General features: G+C 39.3%; 1 long non-coding RNA gene across 1 annotated transcript; it reads right to left on the bottom strand.

Moving 5' to 3' along the window:
• Window positions 1-610: 610 nt before the first annotated feature.
• LOC125137359 (uncharacterized) lies at window positions 611-14,941 on the bottom strand. Its single transcript, XR_007137412.1, has 3 exons — window positions 14,771-14,941; window positions 1,727-1,792; window positions 611-739 (listed from the first exon to the last, which is right to left on the bottom strand). It is a non-coding gene; the product is annotated as an uncharacterized LOC125137359 (long non-coding RNA).
• Window positions 14,942-17,047: the final 2,106 nt, after the last annotated feature.

Below are 17,047 nucleotides of genomic sequence, written 5' to 3'. Positions count from 1 at the left end.
CAGCCAAAACAGAAGCCAGATCTACTCCAGGCTGTTCATGGAGAGGAACCAGGGCCTTCCATTTTTAGCTTTATTTGATTCAGAGTTTTCTGTTATTGGCCATCAAATGTGTCCTCATTGTACTTATTTACTTTTTTGTGTGTCTATATACTTGTGCATGTAACTTCCTTAACCTATAATGTCTTATTTAAACACCTTATTACCTTCTTTTGGAAGCCTCTCCTAACTACCCAGGATGTGTTCTTCATCTCATTCACCGTGATCTTTCCGTACATGAATATGCTACTATTGAATGTGTCCATATGCAGTATGTCCATAATTAATGTGCAGGTCTCTCCCGCTGACCTATTAATTCTATCTGTTTCTTGAAAGAGAATGTTTTGTCTTTTTTTTTTTTTTTCAACTAGCCCAATGACAGGCACATAGCAAACACTTGGAATTATGTAGATTATACAGATAGCAAATCTTCCCCAAACCACTGGCTCAAACCAACAAAGGTTTATAATTTCTCTTTATTCTGTGGTCTTACTGAATAGTTCTTCTGCTTCATGTAGTATCATCTGGGGCATAAGGACAAGTAGAAGATACCAAATGGCTTCACTCACATGACCATCAGATTACAACCAGGAGCTCTGCTGGGGTTGTCAGTCAGGGCACTTGGTTGTCCTTCACATGGGCCTCTCCATGGGGCTGCTTGGGCTTCCGTACAGCATGGTGGCTGGGTTCCAAGCAACAAAAGCTGCAGCAAAAGACATTTTAATTGTATTTATGAAACTATAGTTGATTTACAATGTTGTGTTAGTTTCGGCTGTACAGTTTCAGATTCTTTTCCACTATAGGCTATTACAATATATTGGGTATATTTCCATGCACTATGCAGTAAATCCTTGTTGTTTATCTATTTTATATATAGTGGTGTGTATCTATTAATTCTATACACCTAAGTTATCCCTCTCCCTTCCCTTCCCCCTCTCCATATGTTTTTTTTTTTGATGTCTGTGAGTCTGTTTCTGTTTTATAAATAACTCAATTCGTATTTGTTTTAGATTCCACATATAAGTGGTAACATATGATATTTGTCTTTCTCTGCCTGGTTTACTTCATTTAATATGCTAATCTCTGTGTCCATCCATGTTGCTGCAAATGGCAATATTTCATTCTTTTTATGGCTGAGAAATATTCTATTGTAGATACACATATATAAATACATATGTATTTATATAGCTATTTATATATATATATATACACACACACACACACACATACATCCCACATCGTCTTTGTCCATTCATTTGTTGGTGGAATTTAGGTTGCTTCTGTGTCTTGGCTTCTATTCTAAATAGTAGCATCCACATGTCCCAAACCTGGCCAAAAATCATTGTCATCATTATATAAATGATATCATATATCTGGCTTAGATCTGGCATTGCTGTGGCTGTGATGTAAGCTAGCAGCTGTAGCTCCGATTTGACCCCTCGCCTGGGAACTTTCACTTCCATACACCTCGCCTGCAGGACACCCCCCCAAAAAAAGAGCACGTTAAGGAGGGAGCACTGTTACAGCCATCTCTGAAAACGAAACAATCCACTGTAGCACTTCATAATTTCTGAATGTATGAATAAGAAAATGAATCAAGTATTGTCACCTTTCATTCCTGTCATTTATCTCATCCCACTACCTTTGTATTTAGGGTTTTATACTGTCACTATCCTCTTGGAATACTCACCTTTTGATAAGCTTCTAAAATTTTCTGTTGAATGAAAGAATGCCATTTGCAGCAGCATGGCTGGACCTAGAGATTATCATATTAAGGGAAGTTAAACAGTGAAAAGACAAGCATCATATGATATCATTTATATGTGTAATCTGAAAGAAGGATACAAACGAACTTATTTGCAGAACAGAAACAGACTCACAGACTTTGAAAAACTTGTGGTTACCAAAGGGGACAGGTTGGGGGAGGGGAGGGATGGACTGGGGGTGTGGGATTGGCATATGCACACTGAGGTGTATGGAATGATTGACCGACAGGGACCTGTTGTATAACACAGAGAACTCTAAAGAGAATTGTGTGATAATCTATGTGGGAAAAGAATCTGAAAGAGAATGGATGTATGTACATTATAACTCAATCATTTTGTTATACAGCAGAAATTATCACAACACTGTAAATCAACTGTCCTTCAGTAAAGCCTTAATACAAATTAAAATAAAAATTTTAGTTTATAAGAATTTTCTCTAATACTATCTTCATGAAAAAATAAATCTTAAGCCTATGTTGCAGGACTGCATTGCATGTGTGCGTGTGTGTTTGCTTACTATGTATCTTCAACAGACCTAGAATGCTTTAATATTCTGACTCAAACTTTAAGTTCCAGAGTTTAAAGGTTCCTGTCTAGTTTCATCACGTTATAAATAATGAACAGTAAATACAATGATATTTAATAAATGTGAGAAGGTGATAATTTGGCTTATAGCCAGATTCTTGAGTCTTTAATAAGATAAAGGAGTCTGTTACCCTGCATCCAAGTCTATGCTACAAAACTCTGTGAAGACTGTAGAAATCACTACTAAGCATAGATTGACATTGTGTTTTTTTATGAACTGTAATAAAGGAGACACAGTGACAACACTCGATTTTTTGAGGCTACATGAACATTGCTGAAGTCCTCGCACGTCCCTTCTATCCAATGAGCTTCTTCTAAGACCAGATGGCTGCAGTCAGATGCTTTCGGTTCAATTAGTCACTTCCTGAGGCCACATCTCTATGGCTTGTCCTTTTTAATACAGTTCCTCATATTCCCCCTTTCTTTCCTTATTTATTGGAATTTGATCTGACTTCACTTTTGACTTGAGTGTTCCAGGACCTCATCACATCTTGTTTGCTGCATATCTTTATAAATTGTCCTGCTTGCATTTTTGCCACAGTCTCTTCCCATACCAGCTTCTACTTCAGTCCTTCTATTCCTTTTGTTTCTCCTGGTTGTGCCTCATCAACCAAGTCCTAATTACAAACCCAATTCTATTTCTAACATCCTTGAATTTGAAACATGAGCATCTCTATGAACCATCACTAGCCCTGGAACGACCAAACCAGGCCCAGTTCCTATGGCCAAATCTGTGGAAACAACTCTTTGGAGCTTGGCATATATGTCTTCACAATATCTATGGTTAGGTTCTGTGCTTCACAGGAACTCTAATCAACCCAGGATTCTAAAAACCTACCATCTGAGAGCTGATTTTTAAATACCAGGTATATTTGAATCTTAAGTTACTGAGACTTCTGAAGGTGGGAAACCAGAGCTTTCAAAGTCCAGGAAGATATGGAATTCCCATCATGACTCAGTGGTTAACGAATCCGACTAGGAACCATGAGGTTGCGGGTTCGATCCCTGGCCTTGCTTAGTGGGTTTAAGGATCCGGCGTTGCCGTGAGCTGTGGTGTAGGTTGCAGACGGGCCTCGGATCCCGCGTTGCTGTGGCTCCGGTAGGCTGGTGGCTACAGCTCCGATTCGACCCCTAGTGTGGGAACGTACATATGCCACAGGAGTGGCCCAAGAATGGCAAAAAGATAAAAAAAAATAAAATTTAAAAAAAAAAAAAAAGTCCAGGAAGATAGTTCTCAGGACAACAATCTTCTGTGTGCCTTGTGTGGTTGTCCAAGAAGCATGTTTCGAGCATAAGCTGGAACTTATTTTCTGAGTACTCAAAATGGCATATCTATCCTTCACTTGTCCTAGTAGGTGAGCTTATATAATCAATGAAATGGTAGAAATGTTACAAAAGTATCTTATAGAATATGAAGAATAAGGACTTATTTTCTGCCTGAGGCCTCTGTCCTATAAGGCAATATATGTAATCTGTGCTCCGTAAGCTTTGTTCCCACTCGAGACACCAAACAAGGTAAGAATGATTGATGTTGAAAACAGACGTCTTAATGCTGCGTGAAACCAAGCCAGAGGCTGACGTCTACCTCCCTCTCTTTATGGGCTGGCGCCTGGGAAACTGATATGATACCTGGTGCTAATGAGCTAATGATAAAATGAAGGAAGGGACAAGGACAGAAACCTGCTAAATCTTAAAAAATCAAGGTACACCAGGAAATTAATTGAAGTCACCAATGCCAGAGACTAAATCCTATGCCATCTCACTATCAGGATGCCGGCGGAATATAGACTCTTTTCCCTGGAAGCACAGTGGGGAAATCGATGCTGGCCCCAGTAGGGCTGGGCAGTAGTGACAGGTTAAGAAGTGGCTAGGGAAGTCTGGATAGCTAAGAGAATTTTGGAACTTTCTCTGGGAATTTTTCAAAAATTAAAGTCATAAATCTCTCCATTAAATTGTAGGTAGTTGGGAAATCTACTTTATGCAAACCCATAAATATGAAAATTGTCTCACTTGAGCCAAAGGGAGATATTAAGTCAAAAGCCAGGAGTGAGATATGTAATTCCTTAGGCTTGAGCCAAGAATAAGGGGAGGAAGCCTTCTGTTTTTACATAAACACTCTCCACAGGCTCAAACGGACACAGCATCTGCGGTCCCTAAACATCCACACTTAATAAAGAACAACATAGCACCTCTCTCTCATAAGCACACATAGAAGAGTTTTACAAACACTCAGATCAGAAACAAAATGTGTTCTGAAATGCATGTGTAAATCAGTTGATTGGAGTTAAAACATCTCTTTTACACTAAACCCATAGTTTAGGTTCTCAGATAAATCCAAAAAATTCTACTTAAAATCATGCAGTTGAAAATCTGGACTGTCTCAATATTGAGTACTATCACCCCAAGTTCTTTGAGTCCTGAGATACAGTGAACAGCAAATGTAGGCACCAGAGGAAGAGCAGCTTCCAGAGTAGCAACAAACATATTTATATATGTGCCATTCATAAGTCAAGAAGCATCACAATGGACAGCCTAGTATTCACACTATCCAAATTCCACGTTGACATACATCAACCTAAGTTCTTGCAATTTAATTTACAAATTTAAAAAAATGGTTTTCCTGCCACTTTATTTTATTTTATTTTATCTTATTTTGCTTTTTAGGGCTGCATGTGCAGCATAAGGACATTCCCAGGCTTGGAGTCAAATCAGAGCTGCAGCTGCAGGCATATGCCACAGCCACAGCAACACCATATCTGAGCTGAGTCTGCAACCTACACCACAGCTCATGGCAATGCCAGATCCTTAACCCACTGAGGGAGGCCAACTAATCCTCAAACCTTCATTCTCATGATTATTAGTCAGGTTTGTTACCACTGAGCAACCATGGGAATGCCTTTCATCCCATTTTAAATAAAACTGCTTCACGTATACTTTATATTCACTTTTTCTATCTCAATCTATATTTCCCTTTCTAAAACTAATATATAGATTTTTTATTCTGGTGGTAATTTCCCCCTATGTTCCCAAGACCCCCTGATCAGACACCTAATATAACACATATCACCCTTTAAACACATATCACCCTTTAAACTTTAGCCTTTGTCTACCTCTTCCTCGGAGAGGATTTTATTGCTGTCCTCTTTTTTTTTTTTCATTTATGATGACTTTTATTTTTTCCATTATAGCTGGTTTACAGTGTTCTGTCAGTTTTCTACGTACAGCAAGGTGACCCAGTTACACATACAAGGACACATTCTTTTTTCTCACATTATCATGCTCCATCATAAGTGACTAGACATAGTTCTCAGTGCTACACAGCAGGATCTCATTGCTAATCCATTCCAAAGGCAATAGTTTGCATATACTAACCCCAAATTCCCACTCCATCCCACTCCCTCCCCCTCATCCTTGGCAACAACAAGTCTGTTCTCCACGTCCATCATTTTCTTTTCTGTGGAAAGGTTCATTTGTGCCGTATATTAGATTCCAGATATAAGTGATATCATACAGTATTTGTCTTTCTCTTTCTGACTTACTTCACTCAGGATGAGAGTCTCTAGTTCCATCCATGTTGCTGAAAATGGCATTATTTTGTTCGTTTTTATGGCTGAGTAGTATTCCATTGTCTATATATACTACATCTTCCTAATCCATTCATCTGTCGATGGACATTTAGGTTGTTTCCATGGCTTGGCTATTGTGAATAATGCTGCAATGAACATATGGGTTCATGTGTCTTTTTCAAGGAAAGTTTTGTCTGGATATATGCCCAAGAATGGGATCGCTGGATCATATGGTAGTTCTATGTAAGGTTTTCTAAGGTACCTCCATACTGTTTTCCACAGTGACTATACCAGCTTACATTCCCCCCAACAGTGCAGGAGGGTTCCCTTTTCCCCACACCTCCTCCAGCATTTGTAATTTGTGGACTTATTAATGATGGCCATTCTGATTGGTGAGAGGTGATATCTCATGGTAGTTTTGATTTGCATTTCTCTAATAATCAGTGATGTTGAGCATTTTTTCATGTGCTTGTTGGCCATCTGTTTATCTTCTTTGAAGAAATGACTATTCAGGTCTTTTGCCCATTTTTCCACTGGGTTGTTTGCTTTTTTACTGTTGCTTTGTATAAGTTGTTTGTATATTTTAGAGATTAAGCCCTTGTCAGTTGCATCATTTGAAACTGTTTTCTCCCATTCTGTAAGTTGTCTTTTGGTTTTTTTGTTGTTTTTTTCTTTTAATGGTTTCCTTTGCTGCGCAAAAGTTTGTCAGTCTGATTAGGTCCCAATATTGCTATCTTCTTTATCACCTGTCCCTTGAGAAGCAGTTCCTGCTGACTTGAAACCACTGCTCACTGGAATTTAGTGAACTGCTTAATATTTGTATTAGACTCTATCCCTGGGCTTTGCCACAGATAACAAACACACACTTTGATGCTCTTTGACAGTAAGTCCTCTCGACAAAATGTAGCACTACCTTGCATGTTTAGAATGGTATATAAGATTCCCTCCTGAATTTATGATGGATATGGGGTATAAGATTTTGGAATTTTAATCGTGTCCAGACCAAAACAGAAGGTTACATCTGGCATTCTCCTCTGCTATTACTCTTTTTTCCTCTTTCTATTCAAGTCTTTTTTTCCAGAAACTTGCTCAGCCATGAACTCTTCCTGAGCTTGACTCTTACACTTCATTTTTCACGCAAGACATGCTATTGAGATAAAGTCTTGGCTGACTTACATTCTGGCCTAGCAGCTGTAATTACCTGCTGTGTAGGCCATCCCCCAAAACAGCAGGGGGGATTTTATTAGAGATGCCAGTGGCTTTTGTATAAGTAGTCATTCCAAGCTGTTAGTGACCATTCTCATTCCCCAGATTGCTGGGAAAAATTATGTGTTAGTGTCAAACCTAGCTCAAGGTGAGGCTTCAGGTTCCTAGCCAGTCTCAGGAGGCCCCGTGTCTCTTCTCATCTTGAGGTATTCTTCGTCTGTGAGTTAGAACGTAGCTAAGGAGGCAGACAGAAGCACGACCTTGTGAAATTCAGCCCAGTTCTTCCAACTTTTTAAGTATCATTTCCTGCTTGCCTTAAATTTAACAAAGGATCACTATGGTGAAATACATTATTCAACAAGTATAATAGACTAGAGTTCATCTTTCCAGAGATGTCTGAAACATTCAGGACTTAAGCCATCAGCTCCAAATGTATTCTGTTGTTAGGTCAAGCCCAACTGATAATTTAGTTCAGACATCATACTCTTGACTAAAAACTCTATTTTCTGTTGTCTACATAGTCATTGGCTTTAAGTTATTTCTAGTCTTAATAACCTTTAAAGTAAATTTTTATGGTAATAGCCATACTGACATTATTACTACTTTGATGAAAATGATTGAATTATCCATACATACAGAGTTTAGTGTTATTTTCCATTTTTAAAAGGAGAGTGTTGGAATTCCTGTTGTGGCTCAGTGGTTAACGAACCCAACTACTATCCATGAGGACTCGGGTTCTATCCCTGGCCCTGCTCAGTGGGTTAAGGGTCTGGCGTTGCCTTGAGCTGTGGTGTAGATTGCATATGCGGCCCAGACCCTGTGTTGCTATGTCTGTGGCATAGGCCAGCTGCTATAGCTTCGATTTGACCCCTAACTTGGGAATCTCCATATGCCACGTGAGCCCCTAAAAAGACAAAAAGACAAAAAATAAATAAATAAAAGGAAAGTATTAAGAAGTTATAAATATCTGGTCTCTAGCACAGTCAAGTGAGTTGGTACTGCATAAGGAATAAAGCAATTCCATAATCAGGGATGATAGAACACAAAATATAGACAGCAATACTGCTAATTCACTTGAGCAAGAAGAGCAATATGACAAATCAGTGTGACTATAGACAAATCCCTGTCTTACCTCACCAGGAATTTCACCAGCAATCCTCTTAGAATGGCAAATACTGTACATTTGTGATATTGAGGAAATCCCAATTTGAGGCAAAGATAGTTTGGGATAGCTCTTGCCATTTCCTTCACTGACTGGGTGACAGTAATAAATCATCAAACACATGTATGCCTTAAGACAAAGAAAAGCAGTATATCGTAACAGTTAAATGCATAATCCTGGAAACATACTGAATGAGTTCGCAACCCATCACAATCACCAAGTAACCTTTGACACAATCAGTAAATAACCTTTGACAAGTTAGTGAAACTCTCTGTGCCTCAGTTTTTGCATTTGTAAATTGGGGGTGATAATAATAAGCCAATTTTAAGGGATCTTGTAAATATTAAATGAGTGGATATATGTAAATACTTAGAGAGCAGTGCCTGGTACAAAGCAACAATTCAATAAAGGTTAAATCTGTAGCTATAGCCATGAAAGCAAGACTGTATTTTTAAAGCAGTCAAAGGATACAGCTAATGAGGTTGTGACTGGCCCTCTTAACCTTTCATTGTCAAATATTTCCAAATGTTCTGCAATGATTTCTGTTATATAACTGAATGCTGTTTCTAGGAAAACATTAAATTGAACACAATGAGAGCAAAAGGCATCATTTCGAACTGAGAATCATATTATGGTGGCTGTCTCTGCTACTGACTGATCATGACCTTAAATGATTTGGGCTCTCTCAATTTCCTTGTCTGAAGACTGAGGGGAGTAGATTAATTATCTCTGAGGCCCCTCTAGGTCTGACAAATGAGACTGTATTTAACTACCTTGAAATTATCAGAATGCAATTGTTCCCCCTTTTTGGCTGCTCCGTGACATATGGAATTCCCAGGCCAGGATGAGATCTGAGCCGCATTTGCGATGTATGATGTGGCTTTGGCAACACTGGATCCTTAACCCACTGTGCTGGGCAAGAGATTGAACCTGCATCCCAGTGCTCCCAAGACACCCCTGATCCCATTGTGCCACAGTGGGACTCCAGGATGCAATTTTTTAACAGACATTTTTCAAAAGGTATGTGTGCTTAGGTATGTTAAGCTGGTTTTCCTTCTTTTAAACTTTAAATCAAGGTTCGTGTTAACAAAAATAGAATCTCATGAATTTTGAACCCAAAATATGACAAAATGATTTTTTTCTACCAAAGAGTTAAGGATGGTGTATGATACTCTGTTTAAATGAAAGTAAACGTCTAGTTCTTTGAGGACTTTGATTAAGAGCCACATGAAGGAAAGAGAGCACAGAGAGGAGAGAGAGCAAGTGCAGTTCTTAAAGGAGGATCTAAATTAAAATCTTTTAGAAAGTATTTATAAAACAAAGAGTTGTCTTTTCCAGGAGCACATAGTCTTAAAGGGAGATGCCAGAGAGTCAGAAAACAAATAATAACAAACCAATTACAGGGTTTAAAAATAGTATTATCTCAAGGAAACAGATGACTGCCTACAGAGAAGGGGAAAAGTTGGTTAAGAAAAGGATGGGGGAGTTCCCGTCGTGGCGCAGTGGTTAACGAATCCGACTAGGAACCATGAGGTTGCGGGTTCGGTCCCTGCCCTTGCTCAGTGGGTTAACGATCCGGCGTTGCTGTGAGCTGTGGTGTAGGTCACAGACGAGGCTCGGATCCCACGTTGCTGTGGCTCTGGTGTAGGCCGGTGGCTACAGCTCCGATTAAACCCCTAGCCTGGGAACCTCCATATGCCGCAGGAGCGGCCCAAAGAAATAGCAAAAATAAAAAAAATAAAATAAATTATAAAAAAAAAGAGAAAAGGATGGGGCAAAATAAGTGTAAAACAAACAAATAAAAAGGCCCCCAAATTGATGAAAGACAAGAAAGGGACTTTCTAGATAAAGGAGTGGACAATACAGAGACATAGGGGTCCAGGGGAAGACATTAAAGAAAGGTACACAGAAATGATGTCAAAAGTAGATGGATATATTGGGAGGTTGGGATTAACATATCCACACTACTATGTATCAAATAGATAATCAGCAGGACCTGCTTACAGCACAGGGAACTCTACTCAATATTCTCTAATAACCTATATGGGAAAAGAATCTGAAAAAGAATGGGTATATGTACATGTATAACTGAACCACATTGCTGTACAGCTGAAACTAACACAACATTGAAAATCGACTTTACTCCAATATATAGCAAATTTTTTTAAAAAAAGTAGATTGATATGACAGTCAAAAAGACTGCTTCTATATTCCAAAAGATAGAGTGAAAAGGGACCTGGAAACTTTAAAAATTCTATGTCATGAAAGAATTTAAAAAAAAAAAAAGAAGGAGAAAATGTTCTAGATTAAAAGAAAGTAAAGAAAATATATGATTCTTGGGAAAATCCTAGACTTTTTTTAAGTATAAAGCAACTGGGACAATAATGGAATAATATGGGTATGAATTATATATTATTATTTTTTAAAGGAGAAAAAGATAGCTTTATCACTTTGCCAGGCAGAGGGGTGCACAGCAGTCTAATGCCTTAAACACTGAGCCCCCTGGGTATGAACTATATATTAGACAACAATATTATGTCAATGACAAATTTTCTGAATGGTGATAATTTTGTGGTTGGTAGAAGAATGTCCTGTTATTAGGAGATACATGCTAAAGTATTTGGAGGTTGGTAAAGTGACAAGACACAACTTATTCTCCCCTGGTTCAAGACGGGAAAAAAAATGCTACATAAAGAAAAAGGGACAAGAGTTCCCATGTGGTTCAGTGGGTTAAGAACCCAACATAGCATCCATGAGGATGTGGGTTCCATCCCTGGCCTTGCTTAGTGGATTAAGGATCTGGCATTGCCACAATCACACTGTGGGTCACAGATGCAGATTGGAACTTCCATACACTGTAGGTGCAGCTCTAAAAGGAAAAAAAGAAAAGGAAGGAAGGGAGGGAGGGAGGGAGGAAGGAAGGAAGGCAGACAGGCAAACAGGCAGATAGGCAGAAAAAGAAAGAAAAGGAGAAAGAGTAAATGTGGCAAAATACTGACAGTGAACATAGATAAAGAATCTTCAGTTGCTTGTGGTATTATTCTTGCCATCTGACTGTAGGTTCAACATTTTTTCAAAATACAAAAATTTCCTAAAGCTCCTTTATGGTGCAGGGCATTGAGGATCCAGCATTGTCACTGCTGTGGCTCAGGTCACTACTGTGGCACAGGTTTGGTCCCTGGCCCGGGAACTTCCATCTGCCATGAGTGTGGCCACAGAAAAAAAATTTCTCAAAACTGAAACAAAACCTTATTCCCATATAACCTTTGAATAAATAGCTGTTTAACACTGTTTACAAAAAATGAGTTTTCAGTCATGTTTGACTCTTGTCCATTCTCCTCCTCGCCTAGAACTTTATCGAAGGGGAAACGTGTGAAACTGAATCAGTATTAGTTGATGATTAACTCATACACCAGAATACCAGGTTCTTTGGAGGTTAGTCCCCTTCTTGTAATTAGAGTCACAAGAATTCTCTACAGCCAGTTATTTTGTGGTATCTATTGGGTAACATCGAGAGAAAGAAAATGGGAACCTCTAAGTGCAAGTTCAGCCTGTGGTGTGAAAAAAGCTAGTCGAGGGAATTTCTTCTCCTACACTGAGGTAGCAGTGTAAAGTCTTGAGTGGACAAACAAGGAGGAATAATTTGACATATAGAACTGTATGGCTCAGCTCTCTTGGACAGATAAGGATGGTGGAGAATAAACTGATTTTGCTGGACTATTGAGCATTTTTTTTAAATTATCAAAAAATTAACAGAGTTCCTGTCATGGTGCAGTGGTTAATGAATCTGACTAGGAACCATGAGGTTGAGGGTTCGATCCCTGGCCTTGCTCAGTGGGTTAAGGATCTGGCATTGCCATGAGCTGTGGTGTAGGTCGCAGAAGCAGCTCGGACCCTGCGTTGCTGTGGCTGTTGCTGGTGGCTACAGCTCCGATTAGACCCCTAGCGTGGAAACCTCCATATGCCGAGGGAGCGGCCCTAGAAAAGGCAAAAAGACCAAAAAAAAAAAAATTAACTGCTCTAATGGTATAAAAGGAACCCTCCAAAAGGTGGACTGTTTTTCCTAATGAGGAAGCCCTCTATCACTACTTTAAGTTTAAAATTGTAATGAACAGGAGTTCCCATTGTGGCTCAGTGGTTGGCAAACATGATTGGTAACCATGAGGACACAAGTTCAACCCCTGGCCTTGCTCGGTGGGTTGAGGATCTGGCATTGCTGTGAGCTGTGGTATGAGTTGCAGATGCAGCTCAGATCCCAAGATGCTGTAATTGTGGCATAGGCCGGCAGCTACAGTTCCTATTTGACCCCTAGCCTGCGAGCCTCCATACGCCACAGGTGCAGTCCTAAAAAGACAAAAGACGAAAGACAAAAAAAAATTTTTACAATGAACAGTTCTGGTAAGGATAAAATGAAATGGAGCTCCTATATGTTGCTGATTTCAGCATAAATTGGTACAGCATTCTGGGTAACTAATTTGGCAAGTGGTTTCAAGAATTGCAGAAATATCCTTTTCCTTTGATCACTTTTCAAAATTTATCTTAATGAAAGAGAGAGAAATAAGGGAGAAGGGGAAAAGGGAAGGAGGGAGGAAGGGAAAGAGGGAAAGAAAGGAAGGAAGAAAAATGAGTTATATATAACAAGATGGTCATTTCAGATACACTAACAGAGAGAGAGAGGGAAAAGAAAATGTTCAACAATGATGACACATTTGCCTGATGCACATCAGCATTAAGTACCTAAAATACTTTGCAAATCATAAGACTCTGCAGGAAGAAGGGGAGATGCTTACAGTGCCAAGTATATAGAATTAACAATTGTATCTACATTTTGATTCAACTATGTAAAGTCATGAAGCACAAGGAGAAGTTGGATTATAACCAGGATGGGAGTAGGGTTTATCCCTTCAAAATCCCCATGGCTATTGATGGGAGAACAGACTTGTATTTAATTGCTCTCTAAATAATTTAAGGCATGCATGCAGCAAAGTCTACTAAATTGAATGTAACTTTGGGGGTCACAATAAATATAAATTCTCCCTTCACCTCTGCTGTAGACTGTCCCTATGAAACTGTGTTAAATCCGTGTTACTCCTCAGCCTATTCTGGTATTAAAAAACCCCTTAAGATGTGAAAACAATATTTACAAGATTAGAAAAACTGTATATGCCAAGTCGATGAGAGCATTTATTTTTTTGGTTTTCACCTTTACAGTGTGATTCTGGTACAGGCAACACTTTTATTTCTATTTGTCACTTAGAGGAAGCTTAGTTTAGAAGGGTCACGCAGTATATGAGGGGTTAGAAGAAGGGCTCTAGAGTCAGGTAAGTCTGGGCTTGAGTCCATTTTTGTGTGTACTAGTTGAAAATCTTTGGTAATATGTGTTAACACCTTTCTGCACCTTTGTTTCCCCATCTGTAAAGTGGGTAAAAAATGATACCAACTTTATAGCATTATCGTGAAGATTAAATGAGTCACTGCATGTAAAGTTGTTGGCACAGTAGCTGGCCTCCAGTGATGCTCTGTGAACACTGGGGATTGCTCTTGTTCTTTTTAACCTGCCATGTTTATACAACAAGCAGTTGTGTCCAGGGGTGGTCAGAATAAAACACATCTTGTAATACTGTAGGCTTGGTTCTATATTCACACTCATTTACACTATAGCCAGGATAGTCAATGGGTAATATTCCTTAAAGACTGCTTTACTATCCTAGTTCTATCATCGTATAAGATATATGAAATGATGGAGTTTTTACAGGAAAAACTTTACAAAGTTATATCCAGACATATTATTTATTTATTTATTTTTGTCTCTTGTCTTTTTTAAGGCCGCACCCATGGCATAAGGAGATTCCCAGGCTAGGGGTCTAATCGGACCTACAGCTGCCGGCCTACACCACAGCGACAGCAACGGCAGATTCAAGCCACGACTGTAAACTATACCACAGCTCACGGCAACGCTGGACCCTTTACCCACTGAGGGGGGCCAGGGATCGAACCTGAAACCTCATGGTTCCTAGTCAGATTCATTTCCGCTGTGCCACGATGGGAACTCCCAGATATATTACTTCTTGAGTCCCATAGAATATGTATGATTCAGGGGAAACTGAAGAGTAAACTTTTCTCCTGAAACCAGTGCTGAAAAGAGTTCAGTCCCTTAGTGCCTCTTTCTATTGTCACAGTACCCACATCCAGCACTGAAATATCCTGGAAGAGAATGGAACATTTTAGATAATCTTCACCCCTTTGTTTTTCTAGAAAAGTCAATTATGGAATCATGGGAATTCATCCAAACTTCTTTGAGGGATTGCTTTAATTGTCTACCCCAGCCATTAAGAAGGCGAGAAGGGGGCCAAGAATTTCTCTTTGGAAGAGCAGAAATTTTGATGCTAATAAAATACATAAATAATAGAAGAAGATAAGTATGCAGATTGCATCCTGCTATTACTCACCAAGCTGTTCTGGTCACTTATAACGAACAAGGCTGTATATCAGCACAGTGGAGAAACAGGAGGCACTATCTTTGCTTGCAAGTAGCCTGCACTTTATGTGATCCAAAAATATGCAAGAATAAATAAATTATAGTGAACTAGTAAATGCATCCAAAAAGCAGTCCTGATGGCATATTGTGCATAAGCTTTAAATCCTAAAGCCTTCATTCTAGCAAGTATTCTGTTGGGTCTTGTTAGTTCCGCAAATAACTTAGGTCTTGAACTTTCAACACTTCATTAACTGAAAGGAGAGGCTGAGGCAATCACTGTTGCAATAGCATGACTGCTTTTTTTTTTTTTTTAACTCTCACAGCCACCAACCAATAGCTACAAAGCTGTAGCTCCTAAGAATGTGTTAAGAGAGTTTCAAGGCTCAGCAAAGCTCACTCTCTTGCTGTCAGAGATACAATTAGACCTTTGATGTAGCTCCCAGGCTAATTATAAAGTGAGCATCTCATTGGATTAATAAACATTAAGGTGGTTGCCCTTGCAATGAGGGATGGCAGTACCAAATAATTCAGGTTGCCCTTTCTGGCTGGCACTCGGCAATGTTAGTCATCTAGCAGGTCAACCTGACCCCGGTTATGTCGCATAAGACCACATGGGGCAGCTGTGGGAGCAAATCAAGTGATCCTAGTACAAGTGTCACATGAAGCATCCTGTGCACATTTAACAAGTTCAAGTACCACACAATATAAGCTGGTTTTCCTCAGGGACTAGAAGTAAATATATGTTTCCATTTGTTTAATGGTAAAATATTTTATTTTGGAATAAAATGTCACTGAAAGGAGACTCCAAAAGTACTTCTAAGTTTTAGGAACTTGAATACTATACTGAGTAAGAAGTCTATTCCTGGAAAATGTCTTTATATATATATATATATATATATATATGTATAATCTATGTCTAAAGTGCATTAAAAAGCAACTCTGCTTGGACATATCAAAAGTGACTTCTAGGAGTTCCCATTGTGGCTCAGCAGGTTAAGAACCTGACTAGTATGCATGAGGACGCAGGTTTGATCCCTGGCCTTGCTAGTGGGTCAAGGATCCAGTGTTGCCATAAGCTGCGGTGTAGATCACAGACTTGGCTCAGATCTGGCATTACTGTGGCTATGGTGCAGGCTGGCAGCTGCAGCTCTGATTTGACCCCTAGCCTGGGAACTTCCATGTGCCACACATGCAGCCCTTAAAAAAAAAAAGAAAAAAGGCTTCTTCTTAGTAAGTACAAATTTGGCACTTTGTTTTATTATGATAATAGAAATGAGACTAAAAAAATTATCTTTTCACTTCCTAGAATAATGCCTAACCTGTTTTAAGTTCTTGATAAATATTTCTTGAGCAGATGAAGAAGTCTTTGACTAACCTAGGAATGTAAAATTCATTTGGCATTTATAACTACAACTCATTTCCTGGTAATTTCCACTGGTATTTTAGGGTCAATTTTGATACCCTAATAACCTAATTCCTTGAGATTCAAAGCTTGGCTCACAAACAAGCATCATCAACATCACCTGGGAACCTGTACAAACCACCATCTCTCAGGCCAAGTGAATCGACATCTTCACATTAAAGGCTGAGAAAAGCTGATTTAAAGCAAGCGGAATAGTTTTCTTTCTTTTTTTTTTTTTGTCTTTTTGTCTTTTTGCTATTTCTTTGGCCTGCTTCCGTGGCATATGGAGGTTCCCAGGCTAGGGGTCGAATCAGAGCTGTAGCCGCTGGCCTACGCCAGAGCCACAGCAATGCGAGATCCAAGCCGCGTCTGCAACCTACACCACAGCTCATGGCAACGCTGGATCGTTAACCCACTGAGCAAGGGCAGGGACCGAACCCGCAACCTCATGGTTCCTAGTCGGATTCGTTAACCACTGCGCCATGATGGGAACTCCAGTAGTTTTCAGATTAACATCAAAGACTGCCTTAAAAGTAAACACAAAGGAAATAGACCTCATAAATGATGTCAGGACCAGAGGTGATGATTGGAAGGTCCAAAATGGTACTTGCACCCATGATGTGGTAAATACGTGAAGTTGAATGGCTGTATCACAAGTAATTATGAAACTTGGGTCGGTTTCTTAACCTCTCTTAGAATTATCTGTAAAAAAGAAAAGGCCAAGATAGAAGTCTTCTAGCCCTAATAGGACTTTTTCCTTGTCTTCAAGTGCCTTGGGTTTTTTCCCTCAGATATGAACAAGGACGTCTCTTTCACCCTAAATTTGGCCACTGCATGCGTCTCCTG

This window comes from Phacochoerus africanus, chromosome 10, assembly GCF_016906955.1.
Source record: "Phacochoerus africanus isolate WHEZ1 chromosome 10, ROS_Pafr_v1, whole genome shotgun sequence".
Lineage (NCBI taxonomy): Eukaryota > Metazoa > Chordata > Mammalia > Artiodactyla > Suidae > Phacochoerus > Phacochoerus africanus.
Note: the sequence above shows the minus strand (reverse complement) of the source record. Positions and strands in the feature narration are given on the sequence as shown.